Source organism: Anser cygnoides, chromosome 6, assembly GCF_040182565.1.
Source record: "Anser cygnoides isolate HZ-2024a breed goose chromosome 6, Taihu_goose_T2T_genome, whole genome shotgun sequence".
NCBI classification, from domain to species: Eukaryota; Metazoa; Chordata; class Aves; order Anseriformes; family Anatidae; genus Anser; species Anser cygnoides.
In genome coordinates this window covers 38,958,715-38,979,268 of record NC_089878.1, presented here as the reverse complement: position 1 = coordinate 38,979,268, position 20,554 = coordinate 38,958,715, and the positions used below count along the sequence as shown (strand labels likewise).

General features: G+C 39.4%; 1 long non-coding RNA gene across 1 annotated transcript in view; it reads left to right on the top strand.

The window, feature by feature from the left end:
- The window catches only part of LOC106041018 (uncharacterized), a 271,322-nt gene that overhangs the window by 67,603 nt on the left and 183,165 nt on the right, over positions 1 to 20,554 (top strand). The window lies entirely within an intron of this gene.

Below are 20,554 nucleotides of genomic sequence, written 5' to 3'. Positions count from 1 at the left end.
CAATGAAAAACGGTGCTCGGCAAGAACCTAACAACATTACCCAGCTGCACTAAGAATAGAAATCAAGCCCCTGCTGGTATAATTAAGAAATCTTCACTTCCAGTCCCTGGGCTTTAGAGACCTGGATCACTTGCTAATTCCAATTTAGAAAGCTTTTTTGATAAGAGCTTTTGTAAACTAGGAAATAAGCTGAGAATGAAAACTTTTCATTGCAAGTGTTTTAGCTTCACAGTCAGCCTGTTCAATGTTATTTAATGTTTGGTCTGTCCTGGAGGGAAATCAGATATATCAGCATTGAATTGAAGAAATACAGTGTACTCATCTTCCTGAGGGTTTTGTGGAAAAAAAGGTGGCAGTCATCCATGGTCTACTGTCTTACATTTGGAGAAAATTCATTTCATTCACAAATGTGTAGCCTGGCCATGTGGTCTTATTGGCAATGACCTCCTGAGCCTCCCAGCTGCTTGGAGCTGTGGATAACGTAGGGGCAGAAACTCAGCCTGGGCACAGATGGATGTTTGGGTGAAATTAATATCTTTCTTTCTGCAACGTGACCTCTGATTTTGATCTCGTTTATAGTGGTTTGGCAGCTGGGTGGGAGCTGGGGTAGGGGAGTTGCTCTGGCTGACAGTGATAGGAGGGATCAATGTCCCACCTGTCTTCTGTCACACCAAATAAGATGGATATATAGATAAATATATTTTTTCCTCTCTCTAAATGGGAAGAAGTGTGTCAGGGATAGGAATTCTCAGGGGCTTGACTGAACATCTGTCTCCTTAAATACAGGTAGATATTCTTATTTTATGTTTTCATAATAGTTTCTCCTTGACTCATTTCTTGTTCTTTAACATTTTTCAGTTTTCTTCATTCCTCACCAGTTAGGATCCTTCTTCTGCAGTTTCTTTGAAACAGCATGCAAATTTGGTACTACTTCTGTATGATTCAAACCTTGTAACCCACACATTCCAGGAGGTTTAAAGACACTGGTGAGATCACCCGCCCACTCATTACTTATTATTTCATGCATCATAGTGTAACAGGTCAAATATCTGCCTTGTAAAAGTGTGCATCAAGAACTGCCGTGCTGCACAGGAGATGGAACAGTGTATTCTATTTCTAACGCTGCTGTTGACATCCAAATCACTCAATCTTTTCTACTTGCTTTCTCACCTAGGATGTGAAAATGCTAATACCTACTACCATTTGAAAGTTATGTAAATTCTGGACATATTGGACCATGAAGTGAGATGATAATACTCATCAAAAATTCTTGCAAGAGATGGAGAATTTTTAAATGGCTTGTCTCCTGAGCATATAAGAGCATTTTTGTCTTAGCAGACTCTGGCAGCACTTGATAATTTATTTATAAAAGGTTCTTAAGCTAATGATCTCTTACCTTATTTTCAGTGAGGTCTTTCCCCTGTGTCTCACTGTGTTCTTTTCGCTCCCCTATAAGACCATGCCCCGCTCCATCTCCTTCAGACATGGATTGCAAGTCCATGACAAACGTCAAGGCTGCCTCTGAGCCTTAGTCACCCCCCATTGCTTGTATCACTTCTGTGGCTTTTTTTTGAAAGCAACAGTCTTAGTAGTAGGAGATCATGGCTTGATAATTCCTGCTCTTCAGAACTTTCTTAGCAGTGTCCTCCAGCTGATGTAAATCAGATCGTCCTTACTGTCTGGGATGGGAAGAAATGCTACTCGTGAGTCTCCCTGGGGTGATTTAGGCTCACCTCCTTTCCTCCATCCAAGATTTGGAGTTCCTTCTAACATTCTAGTTTTGTCCTTCCAAATGATATTGTAGGAATCCAAGTATAGGAATTCCTTTAATGGAATAAGGTTTCTACCTCTTAACAGACCTAGTGCTGCCACTGTCAGGAGATTGAATATCAAACAGAGCACGCTGCTTTAATTAGCAAAAGGGCTTTTACGAGTCTGAGTTAACAAATGAACAAAATATGCCATAAAACCTATTTTTTGTTTTTGATTTCTTCTATCACTTAAGAAGCATGCAGCACACTTGCAGAGCTCCTTTAATGAGGTGGTAGAAAATCGTCTGGAAAACACCTTCATCCGTATCTTCTAATCCCTTCTGGATTTTGGGGAGCTGAAGTTTGGCTGTAGGTATGATTCTGTGATATGTGCCATTTGCACAGTCAAACGTCTGGTTATGGTACTGGTGCAGGGAGGCTGCTCTTGCAGTGAGCAAATAACCTGAGTAAATAACCTCCTGCAGGACAACATTTGCTTTCACCAGCTTTTTTGGGGGGGGAAATTGTAATCTCCTCTGCGGAAGCACTGCATCCCAGGCAGGTAACCAGAGGGCAAAAGCCACCTGGTGAAAACTCACTGTGTGTAAGCTGCCACAGGGCAGGAAATGTCAGCCAGTGCTACCCTCAGCCTGGGGCTCTGCTGGAACCTGGTGAGGCTATGAGTGTGTCCCAGGCTGGTGACCAGGCTTCAGATAGCATCGCTGTTTCCTTGGGCGTGCAGCCCCACCATGTGACCTGGTGCTCTGCCTCCAACGTACATCTACTGCAGATGGGCTGCTGCATGCCACCAATAACAAAGCATGAATTAGTCTCAGATTATTATTTTGTTTGTGTAAATTGAAAATAGGAATGATTTCCCTTATACTTTCAGAGGCTGGCTAATGCTTTTGAAAGTTACAATCCCAATCACTTTTGAACTTTGATTTTATTTTTTCTTAAGGGAAGCAAGAATACAGTTTGTCTAAACTTTTTTTACTGGAATGATGAAACTACTGAACTTCACTCAAACAGCAATAAAAATGGCAAATGCTGTCAGATGATACGAAGCTGGTGTAAACGAAAGTCAGAGATTGAGACAGAACCCTAAAATTAATTCCAGGAAAAAGCAGGCTATTCCCTTTCAAAATACAGAAAGCAAATTAACCTCAAAAGTACTTGGATAATGCTATCATTTTACCCACTTTCACATTTAGACGAAACAAAAATGTGATTTTTATTTGTAATAAAAAAGAATAATAATAAAAAAGAAATCATTGAGAAAAATGAAAATTCCTGGAGCAGACCAAGGAGGGAAGCCCAGCTGTGCCTGGCTGCTGGAGTCAGCTTTGCAAAGGGGACTGTAGGTGGAGCTCGGCTCTGCGATTCCTCGCTGCCGGCTCCACAATGAAGCAATTGTTTCCCGTCTCCGCTTAGCAATTCCTCCTTCCCTCTCTGCGCTTTCTGGTTGCATGTTCTATTTATTTTAATGTATACCTTTGTGCGAAGCCTGTCTCTGAGTGGTTAGATACCCCGTTGATATGTGGCCTTCAAGGGGGGGGAGCCGGGGGAAGGAGTGCAGCCTATTCCCATGACATCCGTGGGCTTTGTAGAGCCAAAAAAACCTTCTCAGGAACACCTAATCCTTGGGCTCGCTCCAAGCACCACAATCTCTCCGCACAACTGACATGGGCCACTTGGGACACTTGAGGGCTTTAGGTGTGTCTCTCTGAAGTCAGCCACAGCCAAGCATGAGGCAAATGTGCCCAGACCAAAGAAAATAAATTATGTGGGCTCCAATTTTCAGCAGTTATGAAGTATTAAATTACACATCTGAAGAATTCACTCTGGGATTAACCCTTTGGAACCCGCCCAGTGCGCTGCGGTGGCTCCTCCTGGAGGAGCCATGCTGTGCGTGTCGCTGCCATTTCAAAGGCGTGTGGGTCATTGATCGCAGGGCCGGAGCGCTAATTGAAACGTGTGTCATAATTAACTGTTAACACTAAAAAGGGAGAGGGGGAGCCAGGGAAAGAGACTTGGTACCTGTGCAAAAGGGGAGGATGTGAGGAGCAGCTCCGGCTTTGGTGTGTCGTGGGGTGTGTCCTGAGAGGGCCCCGTGTGCCACCGCAGTTTTACATGAAAATATAAATTGTGAGACTCCCTTTTTGGAACCATGAATGCAACCTCTAGCACATCATTAGCATGTGCTTTAGCATAATTAGCATGGCCCCTGTGGCTGCATCTTCAGTCAGGTTTGGAGAAGTGGTTGCAAACCAATGTAATTCTGCTGAATTTCTTGCTAAAAAGCTACGGAGAAAGCATTAGCTCTTAGTAAGAGATACAAAAAGTACATCCTGCCCTGCCTCCCTCAAGTATTTCTGGTTCCCCACAACCATCTGTAGCATCAAATATCTGGTACATTATGTTGCTGAAACTTAAAGTGTAAACCCCACACTGGAAAAACAAACCACTGATTTTTATGTGTGGATTTTTAAAGGTATTTTCTTAAGCAAATAATTGGTCTGTGGAAGCTATAATAATAAACAAATAGACAATTATTCAGATGGTGGCTTTGGACTTATTCACCCACTCCCCTCCTATTGCACTAATTAAAGTTTGGAGTCTTCCTGCAAGCCAATCTGAAACTACATTTTGTAATCAGTCTGGAAATCTGCTCCTTCGGTGAGTTCACTGAATCTGGTGCACCCGTGCTGATATCTCCTGCTGTATACAGTTTTCCCATAGATAAAAATCAGTGTTTGCAATCATTACAGGATTAAAAAATAAATAAATGCATAAGGACCTGATCCTGAAAGTCATGCCAAAAAAAAAAATAAAAAATAATAGTATTTTGTATGCATAAAGAGCAAATCTAGGAGATATCATTTAATTCTCAAAGGCATGCAAATTGTGATAAGCCATCCTACTGGTTCCTGTCCTGCTTTGCTGGGGCCATGGGTTAATGACATTGTAGCTCTCTTGGAGAAGGGACATATTGTGGGCCATAATAGTGCTGGCCCTTCTGCACAGGAGCTGGAAAGGGAGTGGAAAACGAACATGCAAATTTTGGAGGTTGTTTGAGTTTTCAGGAATGGCTTTGGTCCCATTGTTGGTGATGTCTGTAGTAGGATGAGAACTGCAATGTCCCCATGCATTCTTATGTCCACAGCATGCTGTGTGTGTCACTAAACTGCTTTTGTGCCTCGAGCACCTCTTGGAGATGACAAGCTGGCATGGTTTATGGTAGAGATGAATATCTCTCTGGCTTGAGAGTATCTTTCCAAACTTCTTTTCCCTGCTGCACTGACTTAATAGACTTCAAGTGAAAGTTAACTTTCTACCTCTGAATCTTTATGAAAGTTTTCACTGAAGAAAAAGGTGTAGTGTTTGAGTGGGAGGCAGTTGCAAGTATCAGTAAAAGACATCACTAAAAGTCACGAGGTATAAATGCAATATTGTTGGGTATCTTGAAGATTTACTAACAAGCGAAGATGTTTCTTCTGTGGTAGTATCTTTTGACATTTAAAGTCTACTGTAGTAGAACAGAGGCAGAATGAATTAGGAAATGTCTGTGGAGGGGGTGTCTTTCTAGGAATTACTTTTTTTCTTTCTTTTTAACGTTCACTTCAGTAGCATGACAGTTTTCTAAGAGTTTCCAAAAACAATTTAATGGATTCACTATCCTGACTACATCTTTTTACTAATGTGTGGCATTAAAATTCATGTAAAATTGAATTCTGGGAGTATTTAAAGAGAGAGAATGAATGCAATCAAGAGTAAATGACTGGTTTCACACTTTCATAAGGAGCCTGGTTAAAAAAAGTAATTATTAGAAGCTAAAACTTAGTGGACAAATTGTCTTAAAAATCTGTGTTTAATTAAAAAAATCAAAATTATGAATAATTCATATTCCAGGTTTGTCTGACAGCTCTGGACCTGTTTGTAAGAGTCTGTTTTCCACCAGCAACACAAATGCTATTTTTTCCCCCAGGCTATCTAGGAGGCTTTGGGATGGTGCAGGAGCTCTCCAAGGAACATCAGCCAGCCAGTGCTTGCTGTAGGACCATGGAGGTGTGAGGGAAACGTCTCTGGTGCTGCCCCCGATAACATCACTGTGTCCTAAAACCATCAGCGATTTCAGGCTTTAGGCTAAAAAGTTTGAACTTGAGTACAATGCTGAAGTTGTGTGAATTCACCTCTTTTCAGTCCTCTTCTCCCTCTAGCCCTCAAGAGCATGATTTAAGCCCATTTTTAGGCTTAGCTCTGAATGTGTTTCTTTCTGTGGGTTTAAGTCAGGCCCTTAATGCTCCTTATGTCATTTTTTGTGGTCGAGTTATTTCTCTTCTTGTGCTCATAAAGTTCAGAGACCTGGGATGATGCACATGTTGAAGTCAGGTCTCTGTTTATACCCCACAAAACCCATCAAACTGGAATTCATCCTTGAAGACCCAGAAATTACAGGAATTTTGACTTGTTATACTTTATTGCAAGAACACAGAAAGCTACAATTGCTGGAAGCAATTTATGTAATGGTGTTGCAGTCTGTTCTTTTCCTATGTAGCAGTCAGGTGAGAAGATTTTTTTTCCTTTGACCTTACTCCTCATTGATATGTGACATCCTGTTGACATCAAAAAAAGTGACAGTGGAGAAATCATTGCTTTTAGGATCAAACACAAAGTGTTTCTGGCATGTATGAAAATCGGGGGTTTTGTCTGCTCAAGAGAAAAGAGGATTTGGGAAGTGTGGAATAGAGCTACATGTGAGGGCTTTAGTGTGGATTAGAGCACCAAAGCATTTTGGCGCGTTTGGATCTGGGCCAGTGTATCACTGAGATGAGGCCAGATGAAAAACCTGGATCTAGATTCTTTTCCCAGCACCCCCAGTTTGATGACACTTGGGTCTCTGCTTTGGCTCTAACTTTAGGGCAAGCTGGTTTTCTTGTGTTCTGGTTGTGAATACCTTGAACACATGAATTTCCTACATATTTAAGAGACTCGGATGACTTTCCAAAGCTTTTCTGTGCTCCTCTTTTGAACCCAATCAAGCTCTCTTGTAGAATTTAGAGTCAAGTGGAAAGTGAGAAAGCTGGATTGTAATCAGAGAAATGCAACAAATGTATGAACTGGGAGGTAAGGGGTAAGATGCCTCCTGTGACTTATTAGATCCAAAACAGCACTGAAGATACTCTCTCTCCTGTTCTAGGGAAAACAGATCCAAGTGGTTTCTTTGCTCTGTTCCCTTTGTAAAGTAGCTGAGGAAAACTGCAGATAAGTCTCAGCCAGAAAATCCATCTGGTATGAGAAGAAGGGGCCAAAGTACAGCTCTTTGAACACTCAAGTCTGCCTTCTGTCTTGACTAAACTGTCTCCTGCCCTGTCTGTTGATATGGTCTCCCATTCACTTTTACTCTTCACATCAATTTTACTATAGCACCTTTGCTATCCACGTGCAAAGTAAACCTATATTCAAATCTTGGAGGATTTAGTATAGCACTTACTGACCTTGAATCCTCCTCATTTTTTTCCCCAGGCTTCTCCCATACCATGCGTACAGCCCCTGTCTGTGCTTGTATGATAGCAGGGCAGTGATGGGCTGTCATGGCTAAAGTCTGGGGGCCAGAAGAGACTTTGACATACCTGTTCCTACAGATGATGCTTAAGTTCATAGATGGTTGCAAATTCTTTCCCCATGAAAGGTTTAATGCTCACTTTGATTAACAATTTTCAACCAAGTTTAGAAGAGGAAAAAATATTTTGATGTTGAATTTTATGTTCAAACTGGAAGAAAACATCCAATATGAAAGGCTACTTAAAGTGGAAAGACCACTTTGAAACTGTAAAGCCAAAGCATTTTTTTTCATTTTTAGAATATAATTGTATTTACATGTATTTAAAGACAAGTTCACAAATTATAATATTTTGCAAAGGTATTTTTTTCTTTTTCCTAGCAGAGTATGGCAATGGCAGTCACCTCTAACTGGTTACACGAAGCTGCTTTCAGGCAGCTTCAGGGCCACAAGAAGAAGCCTGCTCAAAGGTAGGATCAGGCACAGCTACAACAATATATCCCTGAGGGCCTCTAATGCGCATGGAGTAGAAGTCGAGGGATGTGTCTAAAGATAGTTTAAACCTCTCCTTTAACTTCTCTGTGATGCACCTGGGAAGGAGATATTCTAATTTTTACACTGCCAAAATACATCCACAAGTTGCAGTAGGATTGTCCCTGTGATGGTTCTGCTATCTAGTTTCTTCTTCACAAAGAAAAGATCTTGCATTGGAGTTATCCAGCAGCTGGCGATGCTTACTCTGCAGCAGTCCTTTGTCTTTGTGCTGTGTGCCAGGTGGAGATGGGTGTGCTGGGGGTGGTTGTGCATGGGAAACTCTGCACCTACCCTTGTGGGGAGATTGGTGATCCAATCACCAAAGATTGGACACTGTTTTTTTTGTGGGGGAGGCTGTGGTGGTGCCTCTGATCTGAAAATGTACGTGTCTTGGGTGGTGGTTATTGTTTCTGGCTCCACGCTACCAGGGCAGGAACCTGAAGGCATCTACTCTTTGCAAAGGAAGATTTAGCAGCCGGAGTGGTGGGAACTGGTGAGGGCCACAGGAAAAAACATGCCTGTGGCTCTCCCGAGGTCCAAAATCGGGTGGTGAAGGTGAGGGCCCTGTGAGGCTCTGGGCTGTGGCTAACACTGCTGAGGAGCCTGTTCTGCTCAGTAAATGCTGCCTTTCCTTCTCTTCGGAAACATTTTGTACGTGATGATAACATGCTCTCATGTTGTAGACCACGTTTATACCACAAGTGCTACTGAAATAGCAATAAAAAAGTTGAAAAAGAAAAAGGCAATGTTTTAATTGTGGGGAAGTAAATACATGTTGTGATCCCTGGCACTGTTTTTTGCTTGTCTCAGTGCCTTCCCTTGTATCTCCCTGCCACACAGTATTTCCAGAAGAGTTGTTACATTATCATATACTATGGACTAGTACCATAGTGTGTTTTGAGAGAGGACCAGAGACATGATCAGAAGTGATAACTCTTTATCCTAAACTTTATCCTGTGAGCTCTTGCTACAAGAGAAACAAAACCTAAGTGCAAACATCGTCTTTGCTCTGTTTTTGTTTTGTGGTGTCCTGAGTTTCTAATAGAAGGAACTTTTGGTTATGCCTAAGAGGAATATAATTTAATATTGATATGCTTGAAGCCAAGCTACCGAAGAAAAGGAATCGTGATGAGGTGCCACACAACGTTGCTATATGCACTTGCAGCTCTTCGCTTGCTCTTTAAGAAAACACTGAAGTCTTGCACAGCACTGGCCATCAGTGCCCTGCCTACAACTCTACCAGGACACGAGGCCCCTCCACGTCCCCTCATGTCACTATTGTTGCTGGAGCGGCGCTTCTTTGAGTTGCAGCTGGGTTTAAAAGCAAAACTTGTACTGTATCAGGTTTTTAAGAACAGAGCTCATTTAAAAAAGACAGTTTCTTTAAGGTTTCTTTAACCCCATTAACACAGCTGTTAAGAACATAACCACCAGACTGTGTTTATTTTTTGTGGGAATTTTTGGCAATCACTCAAGAGATGCTATTTCCCCCACTTATTTGCTTCTCTCTCCGCTAGAGGCAGAAATTCAGCTTTTTCTCTGTTGTTGAAAGCAGGAAAGCTGCCATCAGGGCTATCTACTCAGGTGGGTCATAGGGGCAGCAAAAATAACGTTGTTTCATGTTAAGAGGGCCAAATCTGGTGGATCAGATCACTTAATAGGGTTTTCTTCATGAGAGATGGACAGGTTTGTGTTTAGGCTCTGAGCACTGAGAGGCATCAGATCTCTGATTCTAGCATATTCAGTTGCTAACTGTGTCTACCCTTCTAAGTTGTGACACAAGACTTTCATGAAAATAGTAATGCAACTTTTATTTTTCTGCTATGTCCTAGAATATAAAATATGAATTAGCTGTTTCTTGGTTGTTTTTGGTTTGCTGAATGTCTAACAGGTCCTCATGGAAATCTCAATAGACTCAAATCCACATAAAACCTATCATTCTAGACATTTTTTTCCTGTATATATTGTAGTAAATTTTAAAAATCTCTTAATGCTCTCCTTCACCTTGACGGCTTCATCTTTCACCAGTTTTGACTCTAGTCACTATGTAAGCCAGAACTGAAGCAAAGCTATTTATTCAGTTTTTCTTTAAGCATTGAGTAGATGACAACATTCTCTTGTAAATATGTTAATTCTTCTATCGATATTTCTTTAATTGTAAAGTGTTTATTTCCGCATTTTTGATGTGCAATATTGGCTCACTAAGAGGAAAGAACCAGGTCTAAAAATGGATGCTTGAAAAATAAACACAATAATAAAAAAAATCTATTTTTAGACATCTAATTACAATTAATAAGGGTAGTGTTAAATCTGATATCTTTTTTTCTGATGTTAAAAAGGGCAAAACAATCCCAACACTATAAAATGCTGTGATAAAAAAAAAAATTATCCTGAAAAAGTTTTAATACTGATGGGAGGGAAATTACATGAGTTATCAGAGATTCATTTCATTTTTATTTCCATTTTTTATATACCCTTAAGCTAGGGGTCTAGTATTCTAACTACTTAGTTTTATCTTCTGCTCAGGGAAGGAATAGGACCCTGAAAAAGATGGGTTTAGCACTTAGATACTGAGTTTCCCCCATTCTTAATCAGGTGTTGGGAACACGGTTTCCCCATATGCGCTGCTGCCTTCATTAGTAAGTATGGATTTAGGACTGCTGTGAAAGGTTAAGCTAAATTGTCTATTGCAGTTCAGCAGCTTGAACAACCTTAGGAAATGAAAGTCTTTAACCTTAGTACAGCAGTGATATGACTTAATGGTGCTGTTATCACCTTATAATAACACAACTGCATGTGAAGTAAGTTGTCCATAGGCCATTGTCTCCTGCAGAGATGATGGCTTGCAGTAACACAGCCCAATGGGCAATCCTGAAAGAAACTGTCTGAGATTTTAAAAAGGGCCAGTCAATTAATTTGTTCCATCCCTGCAGGTCAGGAGAAAGATAAAATCACTGCTGTTTACAGCTGATCATCTTGTATTAAATATAATTATTTTAAACATTCAGCTACATTTTCCATGGGGTGTGCTGGGGCTGGGCCACATGCTCTCTGCTGGTGCTGCTAGGCATTGGGAACATCAGCTCTGTGGTGCACTGAAACTTTACACCTGCGACTCGTTGGAACAAGGCACCTTGCCCTTTTTTATTAATCCTGTGTTATTGGATCTTGCATGTGCATCAGTTCCCACGCTGTTCTGTTTTTCTTCTGGTATTTTTCTCGGTGTCTTGCTGTTTCCCTGCTCACTGTTTTGTGTGCGGGTGCTGGTGGCACTCCGATGGCGTGCGTTTTATGTCCACACAGCTCTAGCGTTCCCTTACCATATGGTCATCCTGATGTTACCATTTGCCTCAATCATCCTTTTTGTAGCCGCTTGAACATCTTAATTGATCTCATGAGCTATGTTAAAGATTTATAACAGACATTGGTGTAATTCATTTCATGAGCGCGGTACTATGTATTTCTGTCTGATTGGACACCCACACCTCTTGCACATAAAATTGTACACAGCACGGTCTTCTGTCTCTGCGGTAAAATAAGGGTTGTCTTGAAGGATATTAGAAACCTTGTATGACTCTAACGCCAGAGAAAAGGATAGCTTTGGACTCTTGATGGCTGCTAATAGCATGTTCTCTGCTCTCTTAAAATGAGACTTTGTACCAAGAGTTTTTTCCACTTCTTCCTTTGTAACAGAGATGGTAGAACTTTTTCTGAGTAAGATTCAAAACCATGTGGTGATAATATTGTTAAGCTGAAATGCGTATATCGGAATGGCAATGGTGCCAGGAACTGCTTTTGGCCAGGTCTGCGTTTCTTAGTACATGCAGTAGAGTTATGTGCAATTAATGATGTTGGCAAAAAGAGCACTGTAGAAAAAAGCACGCAAAATAAGAGGTTTGATGGTTTCTGCAAAGTACTGTGCCCATCTTTTCATGCAGAAAATGAGTAAACCATTACTCTAAATATGTTTGGAGCATAACATAGCGCTTTGTGATGGGGTTTGTCAGAGAGCATTCAGAAGAAGCTGCATGTTAGAAGATAAATCTGATTGCAGAGAGGAAAAAAATGTTTAAGGGTACATGGGAAAATGATAGGAAACATTATTTGGGCCATTAGAGGGGTGGTTTTTGAGTGTAAATGAGAGCCAAATTTGTTTTGCTTGCTACTTATCTATGTCAGGATATCCAGCTATGGTGTAATTGTTGAAAATAATCTTTGGGTAGACTTTTCTCACTAGCTGTAGCCAGTGTGATTTCCTTTTTCACCTGTGCAATTGTACTCTTGAGCTAAAAGCATCCATAATTGCTTTCAGCTTTAAAAAAAAATAAAAATAAAAAAGGGGGGGGGGTAAGTGGCAATCAGATCTGCATATGCTTTCTGGTTGACCAGGCACTGTTACACAGAGGTCCTAAAGTCTAATAGAGCATTTACCAGACTGCTCATCAGAACTCATATGCAGAAGTTATCTTACAACTATGTAGATTAAAGGGGTTGCTTGCATTTTTTATTTATTATTTTTTAATCTTTTTTTTTACCTTTGCTCATACACCTCCCGTCTTTCACTCCCTTGTTCTCCTAGTGGTGCCAATGTATTCAAACACTTGCTCTAAGTCCATGAGAGCATTTTCTCTCCTTTTTCAGTCTCCTGTTCTCCAGTGTCCTATGTCTCCAGGTTATAGTTATCTAGCAGTAGGTTGTTCCTAATCTGAAGTATCTGTACCAGGCTGAACTACTTTTACTCTCAAATACCTCATATTTCTTTTTGTAAATGGAGGTCCCATTAGTGGGAAGATAAAAGTACTAAAAACATTTGGGTCAAATTTAGGGTCTGGATGAGACTTCCCACAACCCCGTTTTTCAACTGTCATTTGTAAAATAGAATATAATTCTATATATCAAAGGAACTATAAATAAAGTTGGTTCTAAATCTAGGAAATTTTAATTAATCTTCTTAATGTATTTGAACAGCTTTATAAAAATTGTAGAGAGTTGTTTTTCCTAAAAAATAAAAAAAAATGGCTGGAACTCTTGATCTCAAACCTTCATATAGCATAGCCATAGTTCACAAACAAGATTAGAAATATTTTTTCTATTTTTTAGGGAGTTCAGATTAATTTATGACTTAGCTTTGACATCCATGCTGGTATTTTTCTCCAGTTCTGAGTACTTCCATTTTTAGGTATTTGCATTTAAATAATGAGAGTGATGATATTGAACCTGAAGACTCCAATAAAAGCAGATCTTTCTTGACTGTAGCAAAACCAAGATATCTCTGATTCTTCAGTCCTGTACCTCTTCATCTCCCTGAAGCTTGCATGCTCTCTGTAGACAACACAGCGTGTGGCCAGCCCCTGCATAGACAGCAACAGTAGGCTTAATCCCCAGGTAATTATATAGGAGAGGGCAGAGCCCAACAAAGGGAAAGCATTTCATAGGTGACCAAAGCTGATTTTATGCGCTGCTCTTCTGTTTGGAAGACAGTGGAGGAAAAATCTTCCCAGTTTGTATCAAATAAAACATATGAAACAAATATATAAAAAGAAAACAAACCAAAATTCAACAGCATCAATAAAATCACAGGAGAAAGCAAGCAATAAACTCGTACATACACCTTGGCAATAAACAGTGACTGTGCTGACCACTGCTTTAGCCTTCTCCTCCATGGAAGCCGCATGTGGGACTGGCAGCTGGCTCTTGGAAGCAGAGTGAACCTCAGCACCAGGCCTGTGTTTGTACATAACACTGAAACAGCTGGTTTGGATTTTAAAAATTCTATTTTTATTAGAACACTGACTCTTGTTTATCGTTATTGATTTTATTGGGTTATTATTGACTGACTGCACCCCATGGGCCTATTAGCGAAGTGCTAGTAAAGCATTAAAGGAAGACTTAGGCTTTTCAGTGCTTTGTACTTACAACATTTGCTTTTATCAGTGATTTTGAGCCAGTTGCCTAACTACAAACATGGGTAGTTTCACCCACCAGAGAATGCAAAGGGGAGAAGAAAGGAAGGGAAAAGAATTTAATGTTTCTTAAACCTATAGAAGAAGAAGAAAAAAACTTTAAGGTTATTTACTGTTTTGCTGGACTAATTCTAAATCTTTGGGAAATGCTTGCATCTTTCTCATCTAGTTAAGACTTCTGGTAAATGTAAGGAATAGAGCAAACTCCCCTGTCTTAATCACATGCACCCAAAAATGTGTACTCTTTGGTCTTGCCAAGTGGAAAGAAACTAATTTTCTTGTATGAATCAAATGACGCACAATACTCAGCTAAAGCCCAGATGAGAGTTGGGTGAACTCTGTATGTATGTTAGTCTCTAGGACACCTTAATGACACTTTAGGTATCACTGATTGCTTTCTTCTAAGAAGTTTCTGCACATAACACTGTTATCTTATCTCCTGACCGTCCTACTGATGCAAATAATCTTTCACCTTTCTTTTTTTTCTTTTCCCTGCTCCAAAGAAATTAAATCCTTTTTTAATGTGCACAAAACAAGGCTGTGGGCTAGCCCAACATAACTGTAGCAGCATCAGTGGAAGGGAAGAGACATTGAGCAAATGGTCAATGCCATTTTGTCATTTGTCAAGACTTGCAAACCTCTGCAGACCAGCAGATGGGATGGCAAAGAGGTCTCAGTCAGGTCTGCTCTCCTGTTGATGGTAGCCAACTGCTGCTTGTGACTGCTAAGAATATTTGCTTGGGGACACCAGGAAATGAGACTTATGCTGATTTGTAAGAGCAAGAAAGTCACCATATGTTAATTATGAAAGTAATACTTTTCTCTTTTAAACCTACTGCTGTGAGTAGTGATGGCTTCCCCCGAAAGCTGTCATAAAGTAAAAATGGTGACAGAGATGGCTCTACAACGTAACATCAATCTGAACTAATGGGCAAACTTTATTCTGTTTGTGAACAGTACAGTGCATCTTTGGGGGAATTATAAGAAAGTAACCTCTGGCATTGGATATGCAGAAACCCATATGCTGAGGCCACAGCAGTGGTCAGACAACCATCAGTTTTACTGTATTGCCTCTCTTGAAGGGCAGGTAAATACCTCTCCAAGGAAAAATTCAGTTTTACCTTTACTGAAATCCATGAGGGCGGAAAGGACAGTGTGATGAGAACATAGATGAGTTTTCAGCATCACTTAGGTGTCTGAATTCTATGCAGAAGAAACCAAGCATTATAACTGCAAATCAAAAGCTTTTTTTTTTGAAGATCTTAGTGCAGGTTGAGTTCTCAAAGGAAGCTGTTTTCCATTTTCAGCCAATCTAATGTGAATGTGTCATTAAATGCAGGAAGTATACTTGTAACTTTATTCAGATATGCACACCATTTTATTTTAAAAGCAATCTAATTTTGTCTTTGAATTTCACGATGGGTGCAGCAGATAGCAGCCAGGCATCAACAGTTAGTATTTAATTTGCTGGTACAATCAAACAGCTAGATGCTCTTACAATTGACTGTGCCCACAATTTTGTGCTTGACTGCAGGTGCAAAATCGCGGATGCAAAATCAGAGCACAACTTGATGATGGCTTAAAAATTTGGTCCATTACTGTTTGAAAGCCTTTAACTTCTATCTGTTGTGTACACTAAAATACCTTGTGGGTTTTTTTTGCAAGACTGGATTTGTTCATCAATTTACTCTTGGGAACAAATAATCTTCACGCAGACATGTTATATTTACTCTCTGAGACTGAATAATGAATAAAAGGTTATATGACTTTAAATAAACTATTTCTATAGCATTTAACAGCTATCTAGCCCCCCTAAAAATTAAAATAATTTATGCACTGTCCCACTTATCCCAGATAAATTGAGTTAATTTTATTTCAAATTTTCTTAAGTATGCACACAGTACAAAAATAAAGCTGCAGAAATATGCGTAATACAAGATTTCTTAAAAAAAGCCACTTTTAAAATATATGAATATTGTATAAATCAGATGTTTTATTTTCCATCTGACAAGATCCATCTATTAACAAGTCTTTTGAAGATGTTATTAGTGTATAAACCTATACCTTGTTCAGTAGCAGCAATATTACAGAAAGGTCGCTGACCTGCATGCAGTAGTAGACCCTTAGACTTCTGACAAAGACAAGCTTGTGTTTGACCAGATTAAGCTAAATCATACTTCTGGGTAAAAAAGCAATACAACCCAATGACTGCTTCCTTATAACAGTGATAAACATTTCAATTATATATCAGATGAATGACAAATCTGTCTCACCACAGATCAAGAAGTTAGTGTAATTTAGGTCTAAAACTAGTTATTACTGGATAGTGTCCTACTTCAAATACTCTGAGAAAATATTTTACTTTTTTAACTGATTCACACTGATTTTTTCATAAATATATATTTTTTTAAAAAAGTTTCTCCAGCAGTTTTTTAAATTCATTTACTGAAGTATGCTAGTTGCATACAGCAGAGTGCTAGCTGACAGACCTAACTGTTCATTCACATGCAATTCATGTCCCTTCCTTTATGCTAAGGGACAATCTATGCTGGCAGTGATGAAAGATAGACCAGAGGTAGTTGGCACACTTAATTCCTCCTTGTTCTGCAAGTATTACAATGCACTTAGAGGGATGTATGACAACATTTGATCAGAGTTTTTTAAAAGAAAGGAAAGAAAAGAGCAAAGATTAATTTCATACATTTGGTTTGTGAGTTTTTTTGCTTGCAACTTTTTTTTGCAATATAACTTTTTTATTTTTCTAAATTTAAGGTTGTATTGTAGGAAGGACAATGGGACGACTCAGTCTTATACTTTTCCCATGCAGATGTTTCTGGATCTGGGGAAAAGATTATTAAAAAAGTCTAAATCTGTTGCTGTAAGGGTTCTCAGAAATGTGTTGGAGTAAGAAATTAATTTGTAGGCCATAGCCAGTGAAACAGTGTCTAAAATTCTTGTATTAGGTGGAAGATAGCACACCTTTCTCTGTTGCCTTCTGCATTATTTATCAACTGGAAATATTTGTGAATCCTATATAGCCTCCTGCGGGTTGATTCGTAAGTAACTCTAATATTTCCACAGCAAATTCCATGTAAAGGTAAAATTTCGGCCTTAAATAAATGGCCACTTCTACCTAACTGCTTTAGGACCAGGACTTCTTTTAAATAAAATAAAATCCATCACAGTTGCTGCTGACCAACTAATCCCTTCTGCATCTGCATATTCATGATCTTCCCAGGGTCTAGTACTCTTCTTATTAATCCCTGATCTTCTGCAGGTTCTCTTTGGAAGTAGCCAGTCCTGGAGTTCAAGCATGGCTCATGAAGTCATCTTATTCCTTCCATCCTGCTCATAACTTTTTCCTCTGATCCTCCTTTAACATGTACCAGGATTACTAAAATTTTCAGTGGGGACTATAGGATTTTTTATTTATTCACTTATTTTGAGTGGTAAATCACTGCTCTGCACTTACAAATTTCCAAATTTCTCAGGAGCTTTTTTGTCCTCCCTCTTTCTAATCAGTCTCTTACTGCTTCATATGATGACATTCTTACTTTTTTCCCTCCGTTTCCTTTTCCTTGTCCCTTGCTCTCTTCTAGGATATTTTTTCCTCCCTGTTCCTTTATTAATTCTTCTTCCTTTCATTATTTTTCTCACTCCTCTCTAGTCCTTGCCAGTTCTAACAGTCCATGATTTCAGATGGAAAATCTGTCGCCAGAGCCCCTCCTCCACTAACATTAATGGCCACTCTAGAAAGCCTGCCCTGCCCTCCGTCATCTAATTTCAGACACTGAGGGGGCAGACAAAACAGATGGTTGGCACAGGGAAGGATGATTCACTGCTTGAAATCACGGTGCAACATTTCTGAAATTGGTGAGAGAGAAGGAGGTCTGACATTTGACAGAGCCGTGTAAAAATTGCCCGATCCAGATGAAGTTCAGACTAATCACTTGACTGTTATTTTCCAGATGTACTGATCGTATGACTGTAATTGTAAAGATTATATTGACAATGCGCTGTTTCCCAAACATGCTGGAGTTGTTCTTAAAAACAATTCTCTCGCAGGATGTTCAGGTCAGACTGATGTAGTGAACTGTGAGTGCGTTGCCATTTATTTTATTCTTGAGTTGTTGGTTTTCTCGGTTGGTTCATTCATCTGCTCTCCAGTTACAGAAGGGTGTACGTTTTTAGATATCCAACGAACCTGAGTAATAAGTTTGAGCACTTCGGGGCTGATTTCTATGTGAATTGGATTAAAGTTACAGGCTACTAAACAAAAATAAAGATGAAACAGAAATACGCAAGGAAAACTGTAAGAGTCAGCTTCTCAGCATATATCTGGCAAAAGTTCAGTACATTAATGTGATTATGGAAATATGTATGTAGAAAAATAAGACCTTAGTATAATGGTAGCAAGTATCTAATGGTGGATTCTTCGGATAATATTTACAATTCTCAAAATCGTGGAAGTATCCATGCCATTGAAGCCTCATTGATTTTTATAAGTAGATGCGTCCCTCAACTGCTTGCTGATATCCATTTTGGACTCAAGTGCCTCTTCACGGCAGCCTTCAGTCACACTTTGGACTGACTCATGTTGAAGCAGAGCAGTTGCTTTCACATGAACCATTTGATCAGTGAAGGGACACTGATCTCAAACACCATGGTGGAAACATCTGTAACAACCATAAAAAAAAAGACTCCTAACTGCATGAGTTGGAAAGTAGCTTTGGAGCTCAAATAAGTGAATAAATTTTAGGTAAGCCGTTATTTGTTTTGAAGCACTTGAGGAATTCCAAGTCCTTGCTCATCCCCGATGGCAATTAGTGTGCCACAAGTTTAAGCATCAAGCTTAGTGAGTGAAGTTGCTTATAATTAGTCTTGCCAATTTTTATGAAATTTGGGGATAGCTTTCCAAATGCTCTCAGCCTTCTGCTGCTCCTAGTACTCTGAGCATGTCTGCAAATCTTGCTGCTTATTTAGATATCAAAGTGATAACTGAAATATTCTTAAATGTCAATGAAGTCTCCTTAACACTCATAAAAATTAGGCCTTTGTTTTACTGTTCACTTTATCAAACTAAAACTGACGCTGAAGGAGGAGAACAGAGGTAGAAGAACTCAATTTGTAGTTTTCAGTTCCCTGAGTTTAAGTTTCTTGTCAATTCTGTGGGTAAAGGTAAGTAAACCCTGGCTGAAATGGTTTTGGTATGTTAAAGAACTGGCAAAAAAATCTAGAACTGATTCTATGTTTCCTCAGCTCAAACTGAGAACAAACTAGAGACCAAAAGCTCGTCTCTTCTCCAGTCTGGCGTAGCTAAATTCTGGTTTCCTCATATGATCTCGGTGTGAAGGATCCTCCTGTGGCAGTGAGATCTAGTCAATGTAATCAGTGGAGCCAAGAAAGTGCTTCAGATTGACTTAAGTCAGATACCTGCATTTAGTCATTTGAATTGCTTTCTGCATTGCATGCATGCCATTGACTTGCTCTCCTTTGACCATGGTGGACGTGTACATACATAGTGCAGACAGACATCAAAATATCAGCCCCATCATCTGGAGCTGAGTTTCAGCCTGCACATCTCAATCCTCAGCATCTTTGATTAAATCTTTGCCCCTTAGTGGCAATAAGAATTCACTTCCCTGGGGCCAGGAGTATAAGGACCTGCTCGAGGACAGGGACCAACTTCAGCACCTGGTTAAAAAAAAAAAATCTTTTTTCTTTAAAATGTCCTGGAATGAAGGCAATTGAAGTTGTAACAACAATCCCCCTCACCCCAAATTACTCCTTATAGCATAATTGATGGGAATGACTGAGAGAAAAAAAAATATATAATTAACTTTTAAATGTTTAAATTTTGTGTTGCTGGTCCAAGATCACTCAAGTAACTCATGATAATTTTTATATAAACTGCGCACATACATGTGTGTGTAAAACTTGTCTTGGGTCATTTCTTAGAAATGTTGCTTCCTTAGTCTCCTAAAATGAGCCATCTCATAGCTTATGGAAGCTGCAGGCATGCGTTTGTCCTTTCCCACCAGTCTGCAATTTCAAAAGCCAGATAGGACTTCACATGAAACACAATGATTTTATCTCACAATTGGGATTCTGGGAATCTCTCTAATCTGATGCTAATAAGTATGATAAATGAAAGCAGTTTTTTCCATTTCCAGATCTTGCCTTTCTGAATGTGTTTCTGAATAACACTCAACTTCTCTCTCTGCAAAAACAGTGGAAAGGAAGGTGAATGAGTAGCTTGGATGAGTGTGATACAGTTGGGCTTGGCAACACTTAGCTGAGAATGAGTTTGGTTTACTTTCGAAGAATTACTACAGCTGCGTTTAAAGCAAGCAAACAAAACCTACAATTATTTTCCAAGATATTGCTTGTCATTTCGTGTTTGACTGTTGAAGAATTGGTACATTTGTCATAATAGACAAATACCCATACAAGTTTAAGGGCTTGAATTGCAACCAAACTTAAAGAAACTGAGTAATTGTTCATTGTGAAGCTTTTAAAAACAAACAAAACAAAACAAAAAAAACACTTTTTACTGGGATTTTTTGTATATGGGGAATCTCACTCTATTCTGAGAGCTTCTTTTTAATGTGTGCACCCTTTCAATTGCATTTCATATAACTTTCCAATCCTGGAAGGGTATATATTAGTCAATAAGTTATGAAAAAGTATCATTTAGAAGAGCTGGCAAAATACATCCAATATGACTTAGAGAATATTTGCAT